Genomic DNA, 11,732 nt, shown 5'->3' on the forward strand with positions numbered 1-11,732 from the left:
TGCTGGCTCAGCCTGTGAAGTCCACATCCCTTGAATGACTTTATATTTTTTAAATAAGAGCTAGACAGGGTAAATGCTGAGATGTTTCCCCTCGGGGGAGTGCAGAACCACAGGGCATGGTCTTAGAATAAAGGGCACCTGTTTTAGACTGAGATGAGGAAGAATTTCTTCTTTCAGGGGACTCAGAGTCTTTGGAAGTCCTTGCCACAGAGAGCAGTGGGAGCAGAGCTCTTCTATATAAGGCTGTGATAGGTTTCTAATCAGAAAGGGTATCAAGGGTAATGGGAAAAGGGTAGGAGAGTTGGATCAGCCATGACCCTATAGAATGCTGAGGCAGGATTCGAGGGGCTGAATGGCCTATTCCTGCTTCTAATTCTTATGGAGCAACACACACAAAGTGCTGGAGGAACTCAGCAGGTCAGGCAGCATCCATGGAGGGAAATAAACAGTCGACGTTTTGGGTCGAGACCTTTCATCAGGACTGGAAAGGAAGAGGGCAGAAGGCAGAATAAGGTGGTCGGGGGAAGGGGAGGAGCACAGGCTGGCAGGGGAGAGGTGATAAGATCTCCTTATTAGTCACATGTACATCGAAACACACAGTGAAATGCATCTTTTGCGTAGAGTGTTCTGGGAGCAGCCTGCAAGTGTCGCCACGCTTCTGGCGCCAACATAGCATGTCCACAACTTCCTAACCCGTACGTCTTTGGAATGTGGGAGGAGACTGGAGCACCCGGAGGAAACCCACGCAGACACGGGGAGAACGTACAAACTCCTTACAGACAGCAGCCGGAATTGAACCCGGGTCGCTGGCGCTGTAATAACGTTACGCTAACCACTGCACTACTGTGCCTGCCTGAGTCCAGGGGATAACTGTTTAATTCCCTCCATAGATGCTGCCTGACCTGCTGAGTTCCTCCAGCACTTTGTGTGTGTTTAACCACCAACCGTTGACATTCATCGAGCCACAGAGTCATACAGCATGAAAACAGGCCCTTCGGCCCAACTCGTCCATGCCAACCAAAATGCCCACCTAAGCTAGTCCCAGTGGCCCACGTTAAGGCCGCTGTCCCATGTCTCCGTAAACCTTTCCTTTCCGGGTACCTGTCTTTGAAAGGTTGTTATTGTACCTGCCTCAACCACTTCCTCTGGCAGCTCGTTCCACACACTCACCACCCTCTGCGATAAAAAGTTGCCCCTCGGGTCCCTTTTAAATCTTTCCCCTCTCACTTTAAAATTATGTCCTCTAGGTTTTTATTCCATTCCTCAGAAAGAAAGACTGTGTGCATTCACCTTATCGATGCCCCTCACGATTTTATACTATAAGGTCACCCCTAATGTCTTCTACATTAGGACCCTCACTATCAACATCCTGAGGGTCACCATTGGCCAGAATCTCAGCTGAACCAGCCACAGAAACATTATGTTTAGAAGAGCAGGTCAGAGGTTGATTGCCCTGTGGGGAGTGACTCATCTCCTGATACCCCAAGGACTTTCCCCCATCTACAAGGCACAAGTCAGGAGTGTGGTGAACACTCTCCACTTGCCTGGGTGAGTGCAGCTTCAACAACACTCAACGACACGGTAGTGTAGCGATTAGCGTAACGCTGCACAGCGCCAGCGACCCGGGTTCAATTCCGGCCGCCGTCTGTAGGGAGTTTGTACGTTCTTGCCGCGTCTGCGTGGGTTTCCTCCGGGTGCTCCGGTTTCCTCCCACATTCCAAAGACGTAGGGGTTAGGAAGTTGTGGGCATGCTATGTTGGCGCCGGAAGCGTGGCGACACTTGCGGGCTGCCCCAAGAACACTAAACAGAAAGATGCGTTTCACTGTGTGTTTCGATGTACATGTGACTAATAAAGAAATCTTATCTTATCGTATCAAAGTTGAACACTATCCAGGACAAAGCAGCCCGCTGAATTGACACCCCATCCAACAACCAAAGCACTAATTCCACCCATGAAGGACAATGACCACAGTGTGCAGAGTCCACAAAACACACTGTAGTTACTCACCCAGGCTACTCCGACAGCACCTCCCAAACCTGCCACCCACCTCCAAGAAGTACAAGGAGAGCAGGTGCAGGGGAACACCACCGCCTGCAGATGCCTCTCTGTGTTGTACACCATCCTGATTTGGAAATATATCACTGTCACCAGATCTAAACCCTGGAACTCGCTCCCCCACAGCACAGTGGGAGCACCTTCACCAGAAGGACTGCGGCGGTTCAAGGGGTTGGCTCACCCTCACCTTCTCATTGGCCATGAGGGATAGGCAATAAATGCTGACCTTGCCAGCAACAAGAGCCGAGAATGACTTAAAACAAAAATGAAACCTGGCTGAGTTAACAGCCCAATCACCCAACAACGTTCACGAAACAGAGCTGAGAACTAGTAAAATGAAAAGAAGGTTTCAGTAAAAGTGCTGGTGCTGGATTTTTGGAAAGCCCGCAGCAGTTACCTCAGGCCTTTCAGGGAATGTCCTCCTCACAGAATGATCACATCTCCAGTTGTCACACTGAAGTCCCAACTCAGAGGTTTCTTGCTGAGCTGCCTGGTTCTACCAGAGCTTCAACCAGATAAAGAAGGCATACGGCACACTTGCCTTTATAAGTCGAGGCATTGAGTTCAAGAGTCAGGAAGTTATGTTACAGCTTTATAAAAACTCTGGTTAGACCGCATCTGGAGTATTGCATGCAATTCTGGTCGCCCTCATTACAGGAAGGATGTGGAGGCTTCGGAGAGGGCGCAGAAGAGGTTCACCAGGATGCTGCCTGGATTAGAGGGTATGAGCTATAAGAAGAGGTTGCACAAACTTGGGTTGTTTTCTCTGGAGCGGCGGAGGCTGAGGGGAGACCTGATAGAGGTTTATAAAATTATGAGAGGCATAGATAGACAGCTTTTTTCCCCATGGTCGAAATGTCTAATACTAGAGGGCATGCATTTAAGGTAAGAGGGGGAAAGTTTAAAGGAGATGTGCGGGGCAAGGTGCCAGGGTGGTGGTGGAGGCAGATACGATAGAGGCGTTTAAGAGGCTCTTAGACAGGCACATGAATGTGCAGAGAATCGAGGGATGTGGGCATTGTGTAGGCAGAAGGGACTAGTTTAGTAGGCACAAGAAATTCTGCAGATGTTGGAATCTGGAGCAACACACACAAATTTCTGGAGGAAGTCAGCGGGTCGGGGAGCATCTGTGGAGGGAAATGGACAGTCCACGTTTTGGGTCGAGACCCTTCATCCTAGTGGAAAGGAAAAGGGCAGAAGCCAGAATGGAGGGGGAGGGTGACGAGCACAGTGGCAGGGGAGAGGTGAGTCCAGGTGAGGGGGGGAGAAGGTAGATGGGTGGGGAGGGGTTAATGACAGGGAGTGACGCAAGAAGCTGAGAAGTGATGGGTGGAGGAGGCAAAGAGCTGAAGGAGGAGAGGACAGTAGACCATGGAATAAAGGGAAGGAGGTGGGGAATAGGAGGGAGATAGTGGGCAGGGGAGGGGAAAGACAAGGGGTGAGGCAGTTTAGTAGGCTTTTAATTACTAGTTTAATTAGCTGGGCACAACATTGAGGGCCAAAGGGCCTGTTCCTCTGCTGTGCTGTTCTATGTTCTATGTTCTAGATTGGAGGCAGGGACAGCTCTCCAGATCCTTGGATGTCACTAGGTATCTGCTCACTCAACACAAGGCAGGCCTTAAAGAATAATTCACGACAGGCCCCAGCTGTTGACTTTCTTCACTTGAAACTGCTTTACTCAAAGCTGTTGGGGGGGTCCCAGTGTGTGGGTACGCGAGGGCTGGGCTGAGGGAACAGGCCACCTGTCAGATAACTTGTCGGTCTTCACCTTTCATCTTTCAGACTGAACTGAGCGGGTGATCCAAGCCCAGGCCCACTCAGGAGGGGTGTCCCAACTTAGTGTCCCTCCGAGCACCAAAGTGTTTGTGGGTTAAGGTCTTGCTCCACAGCACAAGAGGGCCAGGTACTTCTGAGGGAGTGTCGCACTGTGGGAGGGGCAGTACTGAGGGAGGGTCACACTGTGGGAGGGGCAGTACTGAGGGAGGGTCACACTGTGTCCCAGTGCTGCCAAATTAAAACTAGTCCCTCCGCCTGCACGTGGCCTATATCCCCCGTTGCATCTGTTTCCATGATGAGGCTTTCCGTTCTAGGACATCAGAGATGTCCTCCGTCTTCAGTAACCAGGGTTTCCCTTCCCCCACCATCAGTGCTGCCCTCACCCGCATCTCCTCCACTTCCCACATGTCTGCCCTCACCCCCCTCCCCCCACTGACATAACAGGGACAGGGTTCCCCTTGTCCTCACCTACCACCCCTCGAGCCTCCGTATCCAACACAATATTCTCTGCAACTTCCTCCACCTCCAATGGGATTCCCCCACCAGGCACATCTTCCCCTCACCTTCCCTCTCTGCTTTCTGTAGGAACCGATCTCTCTGCGGCTCCCTTGTCCACTCGTCCCTCCCTACCGATAACCCCCCTGGCACTTATGCCTGCGACCGCACCAAGTGCTACACCTGTCCCTACACCTCCTCCCTCACCACCATTCAGGGTCCCAGACAATCCTTCCAGGTGAGGCAGCGATTCCCCTGTGAGTCCGAGGGAGTCATTTATTGCATCTGGTGCTCCCGGTGCGGCCTCCTGTACATCGGCGAGACCCAAAGCAAATTGGGCGACCGCTTCGTCGAGCACCTTCACTCCATCCGCCGCAACAGCCAGGACCACCCGGTGACCACCCACTTCAATTCCACACCCCACTCCCACACTGACATGTCCGTCCACGGCCTCCTCTGCTGCCACGTTGAGGCCAGGCACAGGTTGGAGGAACAACCCCTCATATTCGGCCTTGGGAGTCTCCAACCTGACGGCCTCAACATCGATTTCTCCAGCTTCTGGCAACCCCCCCCTCTTCTTTTTCTCCCCCCCCCCAACTCCTTTGTCTTCCCTTATTCCTGTGGCTCCCTTCCCCCGCCTTGATGACCTGCCCATCTCCTCTCCTCCCCTCCCTCACTCTTTATTCCATGGTCCACTGCCCTCTCCTACCAGATTCCTCCTTCATCAGCCCTCAGCCTCTTCTACCCATCACCTCTCAGCTTATTACATCTCCCGCCTCCCCCACCCACCTACCCTCCCCCTCTCACCTGGACTCACCTCTCCCCTGCCTGCGTGTGCTCTTCCCCCTCCCCCCACCTTCTTATTCTGCCTTCTGCCCTCTTCCTTTCCAGTCCTGATGAAGGGTCTCGGTCGGAAACATTGACTGTTCGTTTCCCTCCACGGATGCCGCCTGACCTGCTGAGTTCCTCCAGCACTTTTTGTGTATTGCTCCAGATTCCAACATCAGCAGAATCTCTTGTTTCTCTATACCCCTTCATTCCGTGCATAGTCATCGTTCTAATCGTCTCTTAAACATTACTAACATATCTTACTTCACCACCACCCATTCCAGGGACCCACCACTCTCTGTGTAAAAACACTTGCCCCGCACATCTGCCTGAAACTTCCCCCCTCTCACCTTAAATCTATATCTTCTACCAGGGAAAAAGACTCTACTTTATCTACACCTCTCATAATCTTATAAACTTCCTTCAGGTCTCCCCTCAGCCTCCGATGCTCCAGAGAAAATGATCCATGTGTCCAATCTCTCCTTATAGCTAATACATCCCAGTGAACCTCCTCTACACCTTTCCAAAGCCTTCACATCTTCCCTGTAATGCAGTGACCAGAACTGCACACAATACTCCAAGTGAGGTCTGACCAGAGTTTTATACAGCTGCAACTTGACTTCCTGACTTTTATACTCAACACCCCGACCAATGAAGGCAAGCATGCCGTACGCCTTCTTTACCACCCTATCTACTTGTGTTGCCACTTTCAGGAAGCAGTGGACTTGCAGCCCAAGATCCCTCTGTACATCAATGCTCCTAAGAGTGCTGCCATTTCCTCTTGCATTTGACCTCCCAAAGTGCAACACTTCACACTTGTCCAGGTTAAACTCCATCTGTCATTTCTCTCCCCACATTTCTAATTGATCTTTGACAACCTTCCTCACCATCCACAACTTCACTAGTTTTTTTTGTTGTTGTCTACAAACTTAATAATCAGCCCACTTACATTTGATCCAAATCATTGAACTATGTCACAAGCAACAGAGGTCCCAGCACCGATCCTTGTGGAACACCACTGGTCACAGACCTGCCGTCAGAGAAACGCCCCTCCACCACTCCCCTCTAGAACATAGAACATAGAACACCACAGCACAGTGCAGGCCCTTTGGCCCACAATGTTGCGCCGACATTTTATCCTGCTCTAAGATCTATCTAACCCTTTCCTCCCACATAGCCCTCCATTTCTCTATCATTCATGTGTCTATCTAAGAGTCTCTTGAATGTCCCTAATGTATCTGCCCCCACAACCTCTGCCAGCAGTGCGTTCCACGCACCCACCACTCTCTCTGTAAAAAATTTACCCCTGACATCCCCCTTATACCTTCCTCCAATCACCTTAAAATTATGTCCCCTCGTGTTAGACATTTTTGCCTTGGGAAAAAGTCTCTGACTGTCCACTCGATCTATGCCTCTTATCATCTTGTACACCTCTATCAAGTCACCTCTCATCCTCCTTCTCTCCAAAGAGAAAAGCCCCAGCTCGCTGAACCCATCCTCATAAGACATGCTCTCCAATCCAGGCAACATCTTGGTAAATCTCCTCTGCACCCTCTCTAAAGCTTCCACATCCTTTCTATAATGAGGCGACCAGAACTGAACACAATACTCCAAGTGTGGTCTGACCAGAGTTCTATAGAGCTGCAACATTACCTCACTGCTATCGAACTCAATACCCCAACTAGTGAAGGCCAACACTCCATACACCTTCTTAACAACCCTATCAACCTGCGCAGTAACCTTGAGGGATCTATGGACATGGACCCCAATATCCCTCTGTTCCTCCACAATGCTAAGAGTCCTGCCATTAACCTTGTATTCTGCCTTTGAATTCGATCTCCCGAAGTGTATCACTTCACACTTATCCAGGTTGAACTCCATCTGCCACTTCTCAGCCCAGCTCTGCATTCTATCAATGTCCTGTTGTAACCTACAACACCACCAACCTTTGTATCATCAGCAAACTTACTAACCCACCCTTCCACATCCTCCAAGTCATTTATAAAAATCACAAAGAATCTCTGTCTTCTGTGGCCAAGCCAATTTTGAATCCAATCTGCCAAGTCATTGTGGGTCTCAAGTGCCCGGGGTAATGTCACTGGGAGTATTGTGTTCAGTTCTGGTCGCCTCATTATAGAAAGGATGTGGAAGCTTTAGAGAGGGTGCAGAGGAGATTTACCAGGATGCTGCCTGGATTGGAGAGCACGTCTCATGAAGATAGGTTGAGCGAGCTAGGGCTTTTCTCTTTGGAGAGAAGGAGGATGAGATGTGTCCGGGAGGGTTGATGATAAGAGGCATAGATCGAGTGGACAGTCAGAGACTTTTTCCCAGGGCGACAATGGCTAACACGAGGGGACATAATTTTAAGGTGATTGGAGGAAGATATAAGGGGGATGTCAGGGGTAAGTTTTTTACACAGAGAGTGGTGGGTGTGTGGAACGCACTGCCGGCAGAGGTTGTGGGGGCAGATACACAAGGGACATTTAAGAGACTCTTAGATAGACACATGAATGATAGAGAAATGGAGGGCTATGTGGGAGGAAAGGGTTAGATAGATCTTAGAGCAGGATAAAATGTCAGCACAACATTGTGGGCTGAAGGGCCTGTACTGTGCTGTAATGTTCTATGTTCTATCTCTCACTACTCCCCCTCTGTTATCTCTGCAGCTCTTCGACTGGCCATTTCCCCCTTTCTTCCCAGTCCATACGAAGGGTCTCGACCTGAAATATCAACTGTCCATTTCCCTCCACGGATGCTGCCCGACCCGCTGAGTTCTCCCAGCATTTTGTGTGTTGCTCCAGATTCCAGCATCTGCAGTCTCCTGTGTCTCTTCTCTGAACATATCTTATGTCTGTTTTCACAGACAGGGAGACAGAAAACTTCCTAAAATTATAGAGAACAGGTGTGGAGCAAATGAGGAACTGAAAGAAAGTAATTCAAGTATAAAAAGAAACAATGAGTAGCCAAGACATGACCTGCACCCCAAGGTTATGAAAAAGTCCACTTTAGACATAATTAAAGAACTGACTGCCATCGACCATAATTTTGGCAATGGTAGTATGTTTCCCATACACTGAAAGGTTACGACCGAAACCTCACGACTTAAGGAAGGAAGCAAAGACAAAAGTGGGAACTATATATCAGATAGCTGACATCACAGTGGGGAAAGGCTGCATCTATTATTAAGGAAGTGGTATTAGATCACAAATTAATTCATCATAGGCAAAGTCAGCATAGGTTTATGAAAGGAAATTGATGTTTGATAAATCATTTGGAGAAATTTTAAAACGAAACTCACAGACGAGATGAGGAGGCACCAGCTGCTGTGATATATTTGAACTTTCAGAAGGCCTTTGATAAGGCGCCACACAAGAGACTATGAAACTAAATTGGAGTGCAGAATATCGGGGTGATATACTGACGAGAATAAGGACTGAGTGTGGAACAGGGAGCAGAGAATGGGAATAAAGGACGGTTTTCAGGAGACTGTGAACAGTGGGTGACACAGTGTTTGGTGCTGGGGACCCGGAGGATCACCATCTTCACTTTGGGTGAGGGACCAAGTACAGGCAGTCCCACAGTTACACAAGTTTCCGTTCCTCAAAACTGCCCAGAAGCCAATCTCTCTGTAAATTAGAAACGTGTATTTTCTATTGCTGCCAATACTGTATCACTCTACGTACACCTGCTATAATTAAAGTACAGAACAGGAATAGGCCCTGCGGCCCATGATGTCTGTGCCAAACACGATGCTAAATTAAACTAATTCCTCAAAAACACTCAATCAGGGTTGTAAGACATGACCTGCCCTGCACAAGGCCATGCTGACTGTCCCAAATTAGCTCCTTCATTGTGTCACCCTGAAGCCTCTCTGAATCCTCCTCACAGCCCACACTGCCACGGAGATGTATATCACAGACAAACTTGAATATATTATCGAGGGCTCCCCAGGTTACAACTGACTTTTTCCATAAATCCGACATGTTCTTCCAGATGCGAATAAATCCTATCCCTACGAATCCCCTCCAGTAGTTTCCCTACCGCTGATGTCAGGCTCACTGGCCTATAATTTCCTGGATTATCCCGAATTCCCTTCTTGAACAAAGGAATAACATTGGCTACTCTCCTGTCCTCTGGAGCCTCGCCTGTGGTTAGAGAGGACACAAACATCTTCATCAAAGACCCAGCAATCTCCTCACTTGCCTCTCTAAATAACCTGGGACAGATCCCATCAGGCCCTGGGGATTTACCCACCTTAATGCTCTTCAAGAGACCCAAACCCATGCCCTTCTTGATATCAAAATATCCTAGCATATTAGAATACCCCACTCTGATCTCACTATCCTCCATGTCATGGAACATCAAACAGTACAGCACAGGAACAGGACCTTCGGCCCACAATGTTGTTCCGAACCAATTACATTAGTAATAAAATGCCCAACTAAACTAATCCCTTCTGTCTACACAATGTCCATATCCTACCATTTCCCTCACATTCATGTGCCTATCTAAGAGTGTCTTGAATGCCCTTATTGTATCTGCCTCCACCACCACCCCCGGCAGCACATTCCAGGTACCCACCGCTCTCTGTGTAAAAAACTTGCCCCACATATCTCCTTTGAACTTTCCCCCTCTCACAAATGCATGGCCTCTGGTATTAGACATTTCAATCCTGGGAAAAAGATACTGGCTGTCTACTCTATCTATGCCTCTCATAATCTTATCAGATCTCTATCAGATCTCCCCTCAGTCTCCACTGCTCCGGAGAGAACAACCCAAGTTTGTCCAACCTCTCCTTATAGCGCATGCCCTCTAATCCAGGCAGCATCCTGGTGAACCTCTTCTGCACCCTCTCCAAAGCCTCGACATCCTTCCTGTAATGGGGCGACCAGAACTGAATGCAATACTCCAGATGTGGCCGAACTGAAGTTTTATAAAACTGCAGCATAACTTCCTGACTCTTGAAATCAGAGCCTCGACTAATGAAGGCAAACATGCCATATTCCTTCTTTACTGCCTTATCAACCTGTGTAGCCACTTTCAGGGAGCCCAAGATCCCAAGATCCCTCTGCTCATCAACACTGTTAAGGGTCCTGCCATTAACAGTGTACTGTCTCTTTACATTTCATCTCACAAGGTGCCGGGTTGAACTCCATCTGCCATTTCTCCGTCCATATCTGCAACTGATCTGTATCCCGCTGTATCCTTTGTCAGTCTTCTACGCTATCCACACCACCACCAATCTTTGTATCATCTGCATCTTTGTGTCATCTGCTTTCATATTATTTCATTTCATTGAACGTTCACCCTTACACTACCCACAATTAAACTTATGGAATATATAAGGTATCCCGTGAATATAATGAATATCATGAATAACATTTTATGATTATTATTACTACTAGATTGAAAAATGCTTTCAAAATGTCTGGAAGAACATGTTGAATTTCCGAAAGTCATTTGTAACCTGGTGAGCCCTCTATAATATAGCCAAGTTTGTCTGTGATAGATACCTCGGTGGCGGTGTGAGCTGGGAGGAGGATTTAGAGAGGTTTCGGGGGGATACAGTGAAGGAGCAAAGAAGTGGCGGAGGGACAACATGTGGAAAAATGCAAGGTCATCACTTTGGCAGAAAGAAAGCTGAAGTACTTTTTAAATGGTGAGAGATTTAAAGGAATTGTTTTTCAGAGGGACCTGACTGGTTGCATCACGGTCTGGGACGGCAATTCAAATGCACAGGAATGTAAGAAGCTGCAGAGAGTAGTGGACTCTGCCCAATACATCACGGGCACGTCCCTCCCCACCATCGGGAGTATCTACAGGAGGCGCTGCCTCAAGAAGGCAACATCCATCATCAAAGATCCCCCCCATCCGGGCCGTGCCGTCTTCTCGCAGCTCCCATCGGGCAGGAGGTACAGAAGCCTGAAGTCCCCACACCACCAGGTTCAGGAACAGCTACTTCCCTTCAACCACTCGGTTCTTGAACCAACCAACACAACCCTAATCACTGCCTCAGTACAGCAACACTATGACCATGTTGATCACTTTGTACTGAAATGGACTTTGTTTTTTTGCTCTATTTGTGTTCTTTCTTGTAAAAATTGTGCATAATTTATGTTTAATTTAAATTTTTCTTGTGAATGCTGCTTCTATGGTGCTCTGTGCCTGTGATGTTGCTGCAGGGAAGTTTTTCATTGCACCTGTACGGACATGTACTTGTGCACGTGACAATAAACTCGACTTTGACTTTGTGTCCTAGTACAGAAATCACTGAATCACTAACAGTCATTCTTTCGGAAACCAACAGTATGTTGGCTTTTAATGCAAGAGGATTCGAGTACAAAGAACATACAACACAGGTACACGATGTTGTGTCAAACTAATTAAACTAGTAACTAAACGCCTAACTAATCTAATCCCTCTGCCTACACAGTCCATATTCGAGACTGTACATTCACTGCACATTCGAGACTGTAGACTTCAGTAAAAGACTGAAGATGTCTTTTAGTAATTATATGGAGAGCTGGTGAGACTGTAGCTACAATGCTGTGTACAGGTCTGGTCTCGCTACCAATG

General features: G+C 48.3%; 1 protein-coding gene across 1 annotated transcript in view; it reads right to left on the reverse strand.

Annotated features, from left to right (window-relative positions):
* Window positions 1–2,578, reverse strand: part of LOC127579284 (probable G-protein coupled receptor 132) — a 40,921-nt gene extending 38,343 nt beyond the window's left edge. Inside the window, exon 1 of the mRNA XM_052032178.1 lies at window positions 2,455–2,578. The gene's annotated coding sequence lies outside the window, so the exon portion shown is untranslated. The remainder of the gene's footprint in view (window positions 1–2,454) is intronic.
* Window positions 2,579–11,732: the final 9,154 nt, after the last annotated feature.

The sequence above is a fragment of the Pristis pectinata genome, chromosome 1 (assembly GCF_009764475.1).
Source record: "Pristis pectinata isolate sPriPec2 chromosome 1, sPriPec2.1.pri, whole genome shotgun sequence".
Classification (NCBI taxonomy): domain Eukaryota; kingdom Metazoa; phylum Chordata; class Chondrichthyes; order Rhinopristiformes; family Pristidae; genus Pristis; species Pristis pectinata.